This window comes from Oncorhynchus gorbuscha, linkage group LG17 (assembly GCF_021184085.1).
Source record: "Oncorhynchus gorbuscha isolate QuinsamMale2020 ecotype Even-year linkage group LG17, OgorEven_v1.0, whole genome shotgun sequence".
Taxonomy (NCBI): domain Eukaryota; kingdom Metazoa; phylum Chordata; class Actinopteri; order Salmoniformes; family Salmonidae; genus Oncorhynchus; species Oncorhynchus gorbuscha.
The window spans coordinates 27,367,314-27,382,368 of NC_060189.1; the positions used below are offsets into that span (position 1 = coordinate 27,367,314).

Consider the following 15,055-nt stretch of genomic DNA (forward strand, 5'->3'; position numbering starts at 1 on the left):
TCATGTTAAAAATGGGGCCCTGTGAATTTTCAACACAAAGCACCTTTTCTCTCTCTTAGTCTGAGCGATTGTTTCCATCTTGGTAAGATGAGCATTAACTTACCTAACCATTTTCTCATTTAAGAAAACACTTTGGGGCTTTTAGACTCCTCTTTACCTGACTAAGGAGAGCTATATTGCTTTAAAAAAACACATGCAAATCTGCTCTTTTTCTTTTGCCTAAAGGGGCCACTGCACATTGTTAAGCAGAATCTATGCTGTACTTCTGCAGCGCTTTACGGTTCTGGTATTAAAAGTATCCGTTTTGAATATTTTCCCAGTGCTGTTGAATACTAGGCTACCAATACTTTTCAGAGAATTCTAGATCTCTGGAGTATTCCTCTTTGTACATTTAGCTTGAAAGCCTAAGAAGCAGACATCCACAGAGTGCACCAAATATTTACAGAATATCTGTGTCGTTAGGGGCTCTTTTATATGGTTTATTTTTGTTAGCTGGAACAGCTTGTGTGCTTGGAGGACAATGGTAAGAGACGCCTGACCCTGCAGACAAGGATACTTTTACCAGCCGACTGATGTATTAGTAATGAGAGTTTCCACAAAAAAACCCAGACCAAAAAAATACCAGGATTTTGGAGATTTTCACAAAATGTAATCGATCCATAGAATAGTCTTCTGGAGGAAGGATTGTTGACATATTTAACATTTGTATCTAAAAGCATACTTGAGAAATAATGAATCAAAGCATAGTTATTACATTTACTTAAAGGAGGCCCTTACCCAGGCCTCCTTTAAGACTCCTTAGTGGTTTATCTGTAGATGCTGTAAAGGAAAAATAGGTGTCATATGAGTAGTATTTTGATTTCAATAAAAACATTTTAAATTATGAATATTGAAGAATATAAACATGAATATTGAACATATTGTCTGAAAAGATGTTTATTGGTTTATGTGTACATTTTCAACACACTGATACAGACTCACTGATAAAACTGCACAGTTTTGATTTGTGATGTTCAAATAGAGCAGTGGTCACCAACCTTTTTTAAAATCAAGAATACTTTCTGAGTCAAAATGCAAGCCGAAATCTACCGCTGTGATTGAAAAAAAACACGACTTAAAAATGTAAGCTTAGGCAACATTAACCTATTAAAAACAGTACTGTGAGGTTTGTGCAGTAGGCTATAGGCCCAATACATTATCACCGCATTTTCTTGAATTGCCCTGCTAATGCATTGGTGTTCGGACCATTTTTAGGTAGGCTATATGATCACACCGGTAAAAGCAGACATTTAAATAATTTGCTTTTAATTTTAATTTTACTGGGCTCATGATCCCTGCATCTGATGGTCAGTCTCAGCGGAAGGAGAGGGCAGCAGACTGAGGTTTCGTCTCTCAACATCCCTCTGCTCTCCCTTTCCTCCGCTGACACTGACCAGCTCAGCTGATTGCGAAACTCGAGTCGCACTGCACTGCTGATAATAATAACAACGCAAGCCTGTTGATACACTTTTCTACTCATTCATTACAGTTGCAGTGCTGGTTGTAGCGTGAGTTGAAGTAGGAAGAACGCATATTTCATGGCTTATAAAAGTTTTGAATAAAAAGTGTTGACAGTGCTGAGTGAGAACTTAAACATGAACTCACTCATAGAAACAGCAGCTCTTTGCTGTATTCGTTGACAGTCTCTCTCTAGTCATGGTTTTAAACATTTTGAAATCTCACAAGATCAACTTTGCTGTAGCTTTCTTTTACGCCTGCTACATTACTCCAAACGCGGTAATCTGAGCCATCCGATTGGCCACAGGTAGGACTATAGTGTACTTGATTTGCTGTCCGGGACCCCGGGGAAGGTAGAGTTTGTACCTTCAGACACATGAAATGGTGCAGAATAAGAACACTTTGCCTAATTCAGCTGGACACCTACAGTCAAAAGCGCGAGATAAAAAAATTGGTACACAAAGCTTTATTATTATTCTTTTATACAGAAACGGTTGGAGATCAACTAGAAATGCCTTAGAGATCGACCAGTTGCTTGAGATCGACTGGTTGGTGACCACTGAAATAGAGTACAGTCTTGACATCACGATATATAGTCTTGCACGTCACGAAATATCGTCAATGTCAAATATATCCCTAGTAAGCAATGTAACTAATCACAGCCTTCCTTATACACATCCTCCAAATCACCAGCAGATGGTGACCATTTAAAAAAACAAAAACATATTCATTTAGTTGGTAATGCTTACAAATAGCACTAAAAGTAACAGAGATCCCACTCCCAAACCTTTCATAGCCCCTTCAAACATTCAGCTTCCAGCTTCGTACCCCCTCCTGCACCAGGGTCAGCGCACTCTCAAATGTTGTTTTTTGCCATCATTGTAAGCCTACTACACACACACACACACAATACGATTTATTTAACATAAGAATGAGTGTGCGATTTTGTCACAACACGGCTCGTGGGAAATGACAAGGACCTGGGCACAAATAATAATTTTAATAATAATCAATAATTTGCTCTTTATTTAGCCATCTTACATATTAAACCTTATTTGTTCATCAGAAATGGTGAATAACTCACCACAGGTTAATGAGAAGGGTGTGGTTGAAAGGATGCATATACAGTGCCTTGCGAAAGTATTCGGCCCCCTTGAACTTTGCGACCTTTTGCCACATTTCAGGCTTCAAACATAAAGATATAAAACTGTATTTTTTGTGAAGAATCAACAACAAGTGGGACACAATCATGAAGTGGAACGACATTTATTGGATATTTCAAACTTTTTTAACAAATCAAAAACTGAAAAATTGGGCGTGCAAAATTATTCAGCCCCTTTACTTTCAGTGCAGCAAACTCTCTCCAGAAGTTCAGTGAGGATCTCTGAATGATCCAATGTTGACCTAAATGACTAATGATGATAAATACAATCCACCTGTGTGTAATCAAGTCTCCGTATAAATGCACCTGCACTGTGATAGTCTCAGAGGTCCGTTAAAGCGCAGAGAGCATCATGAAGAACAAGGAACACACCAGGCAGGTCCGAGATACTGTTGTGAAGAAGTTTAAAGCCGGATTTGGATACAAAAATATTTCCCAAGCTTTAAACATCCCAAGGATCACTGTGCAAGCGATAATATTGAAATGGAAGGAGTATCAGACCACTGCAAATCTACCAAGACCTGGCTGTCCCTCTAAATCTTCAGCTCATACAAGGAGAAGACTGATCAGAGATGCAGCCAAGAGGCCCATGATCACTCTGGATGAACTGCAGAGATCTACAGCTGAGGTGGGAGACTCTGTCCATAGGACAACAATCAGTCGTATATTGCACAAATCTGGCCTTTATGGAAGAGTTGCAAGAAGAAAGCCATTTCTTAAAGATATCCATAAAAAGTGTCCTTTAAAGTTTGCCACAAGCAACCTGGGAGACACACAAAACATGTGGAAGAAGGTGCTCTGGTCAGATGAAACCAAAATGGAACTTTTTGGCAACAATGCAAAACGTTATGTTTGGCGTAAAAGCAACACAGCTCATCACCCTGAACACACCATCCCCACTGTCAAACATGGTGGTGGCAGCATCATGGTTTGGGCCTGCTTTTCTTCAGCAGGTACAGGGAAGATGGTCCAAAATTGATGGGAAGATGGATGGAACCAAAAACAGGACCATTCTGGAAGAAAACCTGATGGAGTCTGCAAAAGACCTGAGACTGGGACGGAGATTTGTCTTCCAACAAGACAATGATCCAAAACATAAAGCAAAATCTACAATGGAATGGTTCAAAAATAAACATATCCAGGTGTTAGAATGGCCAAGTCAAAGTCCAGACCTGAATCCAATCGAGAATCTGTGGAAAGAACTGAAAACTGCTGTTCACAAATGCTCTCCATCCAACCTCACTGAGCTCGAGCTGTTTTGCAAGGAGGAATGGGAAAAAATGTCAGTCTCTCGATGTGCAAAACTGATAGAGACATACCCCAAGACTTACAGCTGTAATCGCAGCAAAAGGTGGCGCTACAAAGTATTAACTTAAGGGAGCTGAATAATTTTGCACGCCCAATTTTTCAGTTTTTGATTTGTTAAAAAAGTTTGAAATATCCGATAAATGTCGTTCCACTTCATGATTGTGTCCCACTTGTTGTTGATTCTTCACAAAAAAATACAGTTTTATATCTTTATGTTTGAAGCCTGAAACGTGGCAAAAGGTTGCAAAGTTCAAGGGGGCCGAATACTTTCGCAAGGCACTGTAACTCTGCACTGTTGGGTTGTATTGTAGAGTGTCTCAGTCTTAAATCATTTTCCACACACAGTTTGTGCCACTACTTAGTTTTCATGCTAGTGAGGGCCGAGAATCCACTCTCACATAGGTACGTGGTTGCAAAGGGCATCAGTGTCTTAACAACGCAATTTACCAAGACATGATACTCTGAGCGCAGCCCTATCCAGAAATCTGGCAGTGGCTTCTGATTAAATAAAATGTTCACAGAAGAGGATGTCAATATTGCAGAAGAGGATATCTTAACCTTAATTAACCCCCATAAACGTAATGGACATATACCAGGAGCTGTGCCAGGCCCGCCACGTCTGACCTGTGGTTTTCGACTCATCCAGCTGTAACGCCTAGGAATTACTGGCTTGTATGCGAAGCAGCAATTGTTTCAAAACATTTCCTGCCATGTCACTGATGCGTTGTGAAACAGTGTTTGATGAAGGCATTGTCTGTCTAATTTTTTGGCCTTTTCCCCCAGCATTGTCCCAGCCATATCCGCGGCAGCAGGAGGAATTAAGTCCTCCACAATAATATGGGGCTTGCTTGTCCTAGCCACTCGGTAGCTCACAATATAAGATGCTTCAAGCCCCTTTTATTAATGGTATCTGTTGCTTCTATACATGTCTTACTACTCGAAAGACGTCTTAATTCTCACTCAAAAAACTCCTTATTTTTCAAATTGGCATGTTTCGTTTCTAAATGTCTGTGCAAAAGTGAAGGTTTCATTGAGTTGTGAGATAGTACTTTTGCACATATAACACACTGTGGCTGAGGAAAGGCACTACTCCCAATGTAGTTCTCATCATATTTGTGCCTCTTCGATAGTCCAACGTGCCTGTCTGTTGTTCGGTGCTTTCCAGGGTAAGGGGGCAGTAGCTCTTCACCTGGATCGGATTCACAAATCAAATCAAAGTTTATTTGTCACGTGCGCCGAATCCAACAGGTGTAGAACTTACAGTGAAATGCTTACTTACCGGCTCTAACCTACAGTACAAAAAAGGTATTAGGTGAACAAAGTAAAGAAATAAAAACAACAGTAAAAAAGACAGTGAAAAATAACAGTAGCGAGGCTTTATACAGTAGCAAGGCTATTACAGTAGTGAGGCTATATATAGTAGAAAGGCTATTACAGTAGCGAGACTATATACAGTAGCGAGGCTATATACAGTAGAAAGGCTAAAACAGTAGCGAGGCTATATATAGTAGCGAGGCTATATACAGTAGAAAGGCTGTTACAGTAGCGAGACTATATACTGTAGCGAGGCTATATACAGTAGAAAGGCTATTACAGTAGCGAGGCTATATACAGTAGCGAGGCTATATACAGTAGAAAGGCTAAAAAAGTAGCGAGGCTATATATAGTAGAAAGGCTAAAACAGTAGCGAGGCTATATACAGTAGAAAGGCTAAAACAGTAGTGAGGCTATATATAGTAGAAAGGCTAAAACAGTAGTGAGGCTATATACAGGCACTGGTTAGTTGGGCTGATTGAGGTATTATGCACATGTAGATTTGGTTAAAGTGACTATGCATATATGATAAACAGAGAGCAGCAGTAGCGTAAAAGAGGGGTTGGGGGGGAGGGCACAATGCAAATAGTCCGGGTAGCCATTTGATTACCTGTACAGGAGTCTTATGGCTTGGGGGTAAAAACTGTTGAGAAGCCTTTTTGTCCAAGACTTGGCACTCCGGTACCTCTTGCCATGCGGTAGTAGAGAGAACAGTCTATGACTGGGATCTTTGACCATTTTTAGGGCCTTCCTCTGACACCGCCTGGTGTAGAGGTCCAGGATGGAAGGCAGCTTTGCCCCAGTGATGTACTGGGCCGTACACACAACCTTCTGTCGTGCCATGCCGTCGGATGACGAGCAATTTCCGTACCAGGCAGTGATGCAACCAGTCAGGATGCTCTTGATGTTTCAGCTGTAGGACCTTTTGAGGATCTGAGGACCCATGCCAAATCTTTTTAGTTTCCTGAGGGGGAATAAACTTTGTCGTGCCCTCTTCACAACTGTCTTGGTGTGTTTGGACAATTCTAGTTTGTTGGTGATGTGGACAACAAGGAATTTGAAGCTCTCAACCTGCTCCACTACAGCCCCGTAGATGAGAATGGGGGCATGCTCGGCCCTCCTTTTCCTATAGTCCACAATAATCTCCTTAGTCTTGGTTACGTTGAGGGATAGGTTGTTATGCTGGCACCACCCGGCCAAGTCTCTGACCTCCTCCCGATAGGCTGTCTCGTCGTTGTCGGTGATCAGGCCTACCACTGTTGTGTCTGCAAACTTAATGATGGTGTTGGAGTCGTCCCTGGCCCTGCAGTTGTGGGTGAACAGGGAGTACAGGAGGGGACTGAGCATGCACCCCTGAGGGGCTCCAGTGTTGAGGATCAGCGTGGCAGATGTGTTGCTACCTACCCTCACCACCTGGGGGCAGCCTGTCAGGAAATCTAGGACCCAGTTGCAGAGGGAGGTGTTTAGTCCCATCATCCTTAACTTAGTGATGAGTTTTGAGGGTACTATGATGTTGAACGCTGAGCTGTAGTCAATGAATAGCATTCTCACGTAGGTGTTCCTTTTGTCCAGATGGGAAAGGGCAGTGTGGAGTGCAATAGAGTTTGCATTATCTGTGGATCTGTTTGGGCTTTATGCGAAGTGGAGTGGGTCTAGGGTTTCTGGGATAATGGTGTTGATGTGAGCCATTACCAGCCTTTCAAAGCACTTCGCTATGGCCAGGTCTGTAGACATTTAGGCAGGTTACCTTCGTGTTCTTGGGCACCGGGCCTATTTTGGCCTGTTTAAGACTGTCCTGAAAATTCACCTGCCAGTTTGGCTATGGAGAGCGTGATTTTTGCCAGGTCCATTCAGTCGTGATCACACAGTCGTCCGGAACAGCTGATGCTCTCATGCATGCCTTAGTGTTGCTTGCCTCGAAGCGAGCATAGAAGTGATTTTAGATCATCTGGTAGGCTCATGTCACTGGGCAGCTCGCGGCTTTGCTTCCCTTTGTAGTCTGTAATAGTTTGCAAGCCCTGTCACATAAGACGAGCGTCGAAACCGGTGTAGTATGATTCAATCTTAGCCCTGTATTGATGCTTTGCGTGTTTGATGGTTTGTCGCAGGGCATAGCAGGATTTCTTATAAACTTCCGGGTTAGAGTCCAGCACCTTGAAAGCGGCAGCTCTACCCTTTAGCTCAGTGCGAACGTTGCCTGTAATCCATGGCTTCTGGTTGGGGTATGTACGTACAGTCACTGTGAGGACGACGTCCTCGATGCACTTATTAAAAAAGCCAGTGACTTATGTGGTGTACTCCTCAATGACATCGGAAGAATCCCGGAAAATGTTCCAGTCTGTGCTAGCAAAACAGTCCTGTAGTTTAGCATCTGCTTCACCTGGCCACTTTTTTATAGACTGAGTCACTGTTGCTTCCTGCTTTAGTTTTTGCTTGGGAGCAGGAATCAGGAGGATATAATTGTGGTCGGATTTACCAAATGGAGGGCAAGGGAGAGCTTTGTACACGTCTCTGTGTATGGTGTACAGGTGATCTAGATTTTTGTCTCCTCTGGTTGCACATTTAACATGTTGATAGAAATTAGGTTTAAGTTTGATTTAAGTTTCCCTGCATTAAAGTCTCCGGCCACGAGGAGTGCCGACTCTGGGTGAGCGGTTTCCTGTTTGCTTATTTCAGTGTCCGTGCTAGCTGTGCTAGCAACAAATGTAGAATTACTGATGCTAGCATTGGATGTGGTCTTGGAAGCAGAACAACTTGTGTCGTCAACAGGTGCAGGTGTAGTACTGCTGGTAGTAGCACTACTACCAGTAGAGCTGGTATGTGTCTCTATGGAGTCCTCTTCTGGCTGTGCCGGGTAGAGATTATAACGGACCTTACCTTTTTAACAATTTATCAATTTTCGAGCAAACGGAATGAGCAGCAGCTACGTTTAAGGCAGAACAGGCTATGGCCAGGTGGACTGGGGACCGTCCTCATTTGTCCTGGAATTCCCACTGGGAGAGGTGGTAACAGTTAATGTGATTGGATGTTCATTATTTGACTAGGCTACCTGTATTTGACATTGTGTGGATATTTTGCCAAAGCACAGCCCCCACACCACTAGAGGGAAATCTACAACCACCAACTTACCATCCTGAACACTATAGCCCACAAAGATGGTTTATTTTTGGCAGTGCAACGAGGAATCCCAGTGGAAAAAGGGGAACCGGCCAGGCAGAGACAGCAAGGGCGGTTCGTTTAACCCTTAACCCTAGCCCTAACTCTAACATTAACAAAGGGTTGTGAGACATCACCCAAATGTATAGCCCCGTTGGAAAATCGAAATGGACTGTTTGAAAATGTGAATCACATAGATTTTTATTTTTTGACGAGGTACCTCTAACATTAACGGCATTACCCCTGTTTGAAAATGTGAATCACATTTTTATTTGACGTACCTCCAACGGCATTACCCCAGTTAGGGAATAGCCGAAATATAATATATTTTGTTCAACAATATATTGAAAAATTGGTCACACTTTATTTGGATAGTCCATCTGCAGATGCACTACAGATGGTCATGCTATCAACAATTATCTGTTGATAAGCAACTGACTATCTGTTGATAAGCAGCTGCTTGCTAGGTTTACGGTAAGGGCTAGAATAAGTATTAGGGTAAGGGTTAAGTTTAGGGGTTAGGATAAGGGTTAAGGTTAGGGGTTAGGATAAGGGTTAAGGTTAGGGGTTAGGATAAGGGTTAAGGTTAGGGGTTAGGATAAGGGTTAAGGTTAGGATAAGGGTTAAGGTTAGGGTTAGGAGATCGCTTGTTGAAATGTTACAGATAGTACACCTGTAGATGCTCTACAGACTAACCAAATAAAGTGTGACCGAAAAATGTGCCAAATCATAAATGGTATATTTTCAATATTCATGTTTATATTTGTCAATATTCATAAATGAATATAAAAAAATACTACACATATTACAGAGCAAGCGTTAAAGCTTCATATGACACCAAAGTTCTACCAAAGCTCTATAGCACCTACACAGATGAAACACTATGGAGTCTTAAAGGAGCCCTTGGTCATGCCAAAAGGTCATTAATATGCCTAATGTTTTCTCAATTATGCTTTTAGATATAAATGTTAAATATACTGCATGTCAAAAATCCTTCCGCCAAAGAACTATTCTATGGATGACATTTTGTGAAAATCCCTAAAATCATGGTATTTTTTTGTATCACTGTCACTATGGAGAAGTGTGTGTGTGTGTGTGTGTGTGTGTGTGTGTGTGTGTGTGTGTGTGTGTGTGTGTGTGTGTGTGTGTGTGTGTGTGTGTGTGTGTGTGTGTGTGTGTGTGTGTGTGTGTGTGTGTGTGTGTGTGTGTGTGTGTGTGTGTGTGTGTGAGAGAGAGAGAGGATATGGTGGGGTAGGGAGTTTAATACAGAATAGTGAAGTCCAGGCTGAAGTCCAGAATGGTGATTTGTTGTAAGTGTTTTCATGATTTCAGCAAGAGAACAGCAGGTCTATGTGTGTGTGGAAGGCAGTGCAGTGATCAGGTGAGATGGAGAGAGCTGAGCAGCAGGAGGAGGAGGGGAGATGAGGAAGTCACCCATGCAGAGAGTTTCATTTTCTCTGTTCTGTCTGATAAATAATGAATTGCTGAACTTAAGAAGAAAATTGACCCACTTTTTTATGTGGAGAAGAAGAAGCCAGAGCTAGAGAGCCACACTAAGAGAGACAGGGTAGATTATCTCTGCAGTCTCTGCATCAGAACAGAAAAACATAGACACTTTGAAATGTTCAAGCGGCCATGGACACTCCATGTACTGCTCTCTAATCCACTCTGTGCTTTTTAAGATGCTTCTTCACCACACACGTCTAGATTGAGCTCCTATTGCAATATCTCCTAGCCTCCGTTATGACTCTCCTTAAGGCCTGTGTGTGTGTGTAGGTACTGTATGTGTGTGTGCACACGTGCGTGTGTCTCCGTGCATGTGCGTACATGTGCTTTCCAGTGTGTGTGTGTGCTTCCTCGTATACATGTGTGCTTGTATGTGGCCCTTCCCCCTCCCCTGGCATGTATATTTGGGACCGGAGTGGGAGGAGGATGACAGGCTGGATCACCTAGGAAGCAGTGATGTGTCATCCATTCGCCTACAGAGATGCTTCCCAGAGGGGGAGTACAAGTCCCTTTCTCTCCTGCCCCCACTCCCAGGGCCTGTGTGATGGGGCTGCCCAGAGACAGAGAGAAGGTGGGTATGGAGAAATGGACAAGCATCTCTCCTCATATTCCAGGAAAACGTGACAGAATGACAGAGTTTGGTCTGGAGTTCTGACTGTGCCTCCACAGCTCTGCATCATCTATCCCTCTTCAATATCTGAATGTGGGATTTCAGCCTCACATCCAAGTCAGGCAATACATTTTGATTATGAGTTTGAACCGAAGGGTTGGCATGCGGTGCGGGAGTCCGGGGTACAGTTTGGATCCTGTATTCATTCTGATTCGGGGATTGTGCGAGTATTGTTAGAGAGCCAACAGAGTATCTATCACATACCCCATACTCCAGGAACCTCCACTCTCTAGCTTACTGGGATAAATATAACTCTGTAATATAACTCTAAATCTAATCAAGAGGAGAGATGAGACCACCTACACACTCCCAGACCATCCAGCTACCAGGATTAGCTTCCCTGACCAATATCTCCACCCAGGAATTACACAATTACAGTACCTCCCACTCCCTGGCCCTGCATTCTCCTGCAGGCTTGGGACGTTTTTGAAATAGGGGGGGTACTTGGAAAAGTGTTTCAATGCAGTTATATCATGTTTTATTACTCTGAGTGCTTTGCATAATTTATATTAGTAGAAGGTCTGCATGCTGGCAGCTGTATATTTAAGTGCTTGGACCTTTTTCAGTCAGTGTGCTGACTAGGCTTGGCTCTGCCACTGGAGCACTGCTGATTAGATACATTTTTACCCCAGCACCTGCAAGTGGAGAAATTAACTAGGCTTTTGATTATCATCTCTGTCATAATGAGTCGGGGGAGAGGAGTGACTTGTGACATAGCACAGCAGCACGCATCTCAGCCATCTCAGTAATTGGCAGCACAACCTACAGTGTTTTCCTACAATACTGCATGGAGGCAGGTTTTGACAGTGTTGTGGTGGCATCGTGTGACCTATGAAGTCAGTGGTACACTACCTTTCTAACAGGCTTGTTTGTCATTGGCACAGTGCTGCACACTGTAGCCTATCAGGTTAATCAGGCTTACCAAGACCACAACCGCAACAATGAATGAGCCTGACTGGACAATTCCCAGTGCACTATCATTAATAAATGAAGATGTCATGTTGATAGGGATGTCAGGAGAGGGGGAGAGATACAGAAAGAGAGAGGGATACATGCAGAGAGAGAGAGGGAGAGCGAGAGGGAGGGCGAGAGAAAGCGAGGATAGGAGAAAAGAGACATCAAGTGTGAGAAAGTAGAAAGGGGGTGGTGTGTTGGAATTGAGAGGGAGATAGATAGAAAGAGAGAGAGGCAGGGTTAATCATGGCCCTCAGTACAAGGCAACCAATTCCTCATGGGCCCTATTTGATATTGAGTTTTGGAGATAAGACCACAATCGTTGTTTCTCGATTTCTTTCTGTCTCTGTCCCCTCCCCTCTCCCTATCCCTCTCCCTCTCCTTCTCCCCACTCTGTTTCTAACACTCTCTCCATCACTTCTTTCTCTTGAGCCAGAGGTCGATTGTTACAACGGAGCCTCAGAGAAGAAAAGAGTTCAAAGGCAGACCAAACACACCCTTGTCGTGAGCGGTTCATAAGGACCTTGAACCCTTTCTCCCCCTCTGGCCCAAATATTACTTCATCCACTGTGTAAACATAGGATTGTTGTACTATTTGTATTTCTACTTTGAACCAGGGTAGGATTTTATTGATTTGAGGTTCATTGTATTTCTGTTTTTTCAACGAGCTTTGAAGTCTGCTCCAAAATAGAGCCTACGCAATGCTGCTTGGAATAATTATTCCCTCCGTCTGCCGAACTGAACTGTCTGCAAGAAAAGTGCTTGTTGATATACGTATACTGTATAGAATATTCTAGAATAGGCTGCAAGGGGCTGTGTATTTCTACGTTATTCTTTCTTTCTTGACATATTTTAGAGATTTCAGTGGCAGCCGTTCTTCTAGTTGAAAAAATACAACTTCTAATGGGGTTAGAAAGGTTGGATTTGTATTAACAACAAACTTATTACAGTTGAGAGAATCAGGTCATGTGGGTGTGTTTTGTATTTTCTCCATCTTGGTCAGGTTGTTATTGTAACTACTTACCTAGTTAAATAAAGGCAAAATAAATCAAATATGTTTGTGGAAGTTAGTTTTATTTTGCTGCGATAAGACTCTGTAGGGTAGAACAGGTGTAGCCGGTCTGTTTTCAGGCTTCTATTATCAACTTACCCTTACTGCCCCTCTCAAAAAATGTTTTTAAAGTACTCCAGGCCCTCTTTCCATCTGAATAATTAATCTGTCTGTTTCTGTCTGTGTCCGTGTTTCTTGTTGTTTTATGTTTGATGGCTATTTTATGTTCTGTACCGTCTTGTGGGGTGAGTTCATAGCTGCTCCCCTTCCGTGCAATACTGCTAATTCTCCTCTCCATTACCATACACATTAAGACATCTGCATACTGTCCTGGCTCTCTAGGAGCTCAACGCTCCTCTCTCAGACGAAGGCAGGATGAACGAGGAGGGGACGATGCCTAAATGTACATCCATTTTGTCTCCCATCCATGTTTTGACAAATAATGCTGGTGTATTCCTGACATCATTAAGTTATCGTTCCCTTAATTGATATCCCCGATTTTATGTTTGAATGATATGACTTGAGTAACCCACATAGGTGGAAAGCTGCTTTATCTGAGAATAACTCTGGCAGAACGACTGTAATGTGGTCAGATATTGTGAGGAGTACTCCTCGGTAAACCGTAATGAATAGGCCATTCATCCCTGTTGATAGCAATGGTTTGTAATTTGTCCTGCTCTACCGTATGGATGTAAAATAAAGTCAAAAGTTCCATAACAGACAGATGGAGAGAATAATTGGGTCAGTGAAATTAGTTTGAATAATTAAAATAAGTCAAGCCACTTGTCTGAGAGCCGTGTGGTCAAAGTATGTGTCTTGAGTTTTAGCTTCCCAAGGATGCCAACCATACTACCATGACAACCTTGTTTCTTTTCCAAGCCTAATTGCCTCTCACTCAAGAGGTCCATGCAAAGCGGTATGGCACTTAACCTGTCAATCAAAGTTGAGACCTTTTTCCCCCCTTAATTTTATTCAAATCTACCCACCTACTCAAGCTGCCCAAGTCATGGTCTCTAGAGAATCTCTGTTTGACAGAGAGAAAAGCTAACCTGTTATGCTGTAATTAAAAGAAGTGGGAAACACTATTGTCTTGTGTAGAAAAATCGACACAATTTTGCTGTCCCTGCACTGGATGAACCAAGACAGTGACTCATCACATAAATGTAGACTACATTTCAGCAAAAGCTTTAGTTGTGTTGTAATGAATAGTCACTGCCTCCCAACTAAGCCTACAGTGCATACTATCTGCAGGGGATGTGATTGACAAGTCCTTTCTTTCCCCTTCCTTGTCCCTACACTAGCCCACTGACCCAGCAGGGGGCTTGATACAATGACATTAAGTGACATTACGCAGCCACTTCCAACAGAGTTGCCGGGTACAGCGAGGAGGGGACATTTCCTGACAAGGCTGAGAGAAAGAATGTGAGGGAATAATATAATAATATATTCCGGCCATGCTGAAGAGCCACATGCCTGGACTGTCAGCTGCAGAGGGACCATTATTATTTTAACCAAGAATAATACTCCAGTCTACTGGCTGGCTGAGGTCCCTGTCATTCCCAATTTAATTAGTATCTAGGCGCCAGGAGAGGAGAGCAGATTGGCAAAGCAGGTTGAATAATAGACTGAGGCACAGTCAGGAGTGCAGATGGATATTTTCATAGAGATCCCTTCTAAAGCCAGACTTGACTGCACTGCGCTGTCAATGGGACACGTGATGAATGGATAGCCCGATAGGCAGACAGACAGGTGCTCTTTATCAGTTTGCATATAAATCTCTCTGGTCCCTTTGTTGTTTTCAGAGTCATATTCAGTGCATTCGTAAAGTACTCAGACTCTGACTTTTTCCATATTTTCTTATATTACAGACATGTTCTAAAATTGATTAAATAGATTTTTCCCCTCATCAAGCTACACACATTACCCAATAATAACAAAGCAAAAACAGGTTTAGACATTTTCATAAATGTATAAAAAAACAACTGAAATATCAAATTTACATAAGTATTCAGACACTTTACTCAGTACTTTGTTGAAGCACCTTTGGCAGCGATTTAAGCCTCGAGTCTTCTTGGGTATTTTTTAAATTTTATTTAACCTTTATTTAACTAGGGAAGTCAGTTAAGAACAAATTCTTATTTACAATGATGGCCTACACCGGCCAAACCCTAACCCGGACGACGCTGGGTCAATTGTGCACTGCCCTATGGGACTGTCTGACGTCCTGAGTGCTCTGGAGCAGGTTTTCATCAAGAATCTCTCTGTACTTTGCTCCGTTCATCTTTCCCTCGATCCTGACTAGTTTGGCCGGGCGGCCAGCTCTAGGAATAGTCTTGGTGGTTCCAAACTTCTTCCATTTAAGAATGAAGGAGACCAGAATTGTTTTGGTACCCCTCCCCAGATCTGTGCCTTGACACAATTCTGTCTCGACAGGTGT

At 42.6% G+C, this 15,055-nt stretch overlaps 1 protein-coding gene across 1 annotated transcript in view; it reads left to right on the top strand.

Annotated features, from left to right (window-relative positions):
* Positions 1 to 15,055, top strand: part of kcnh5b (potassium voltage-gated channel, subfamily H (eag-related), member 5b) — an 89,806-nt gene that overhangs the window by 72,016 nt on the left and 2,735 nt on the right. The gene's annotated exons all lie outside the window — the stretch shown is intronic.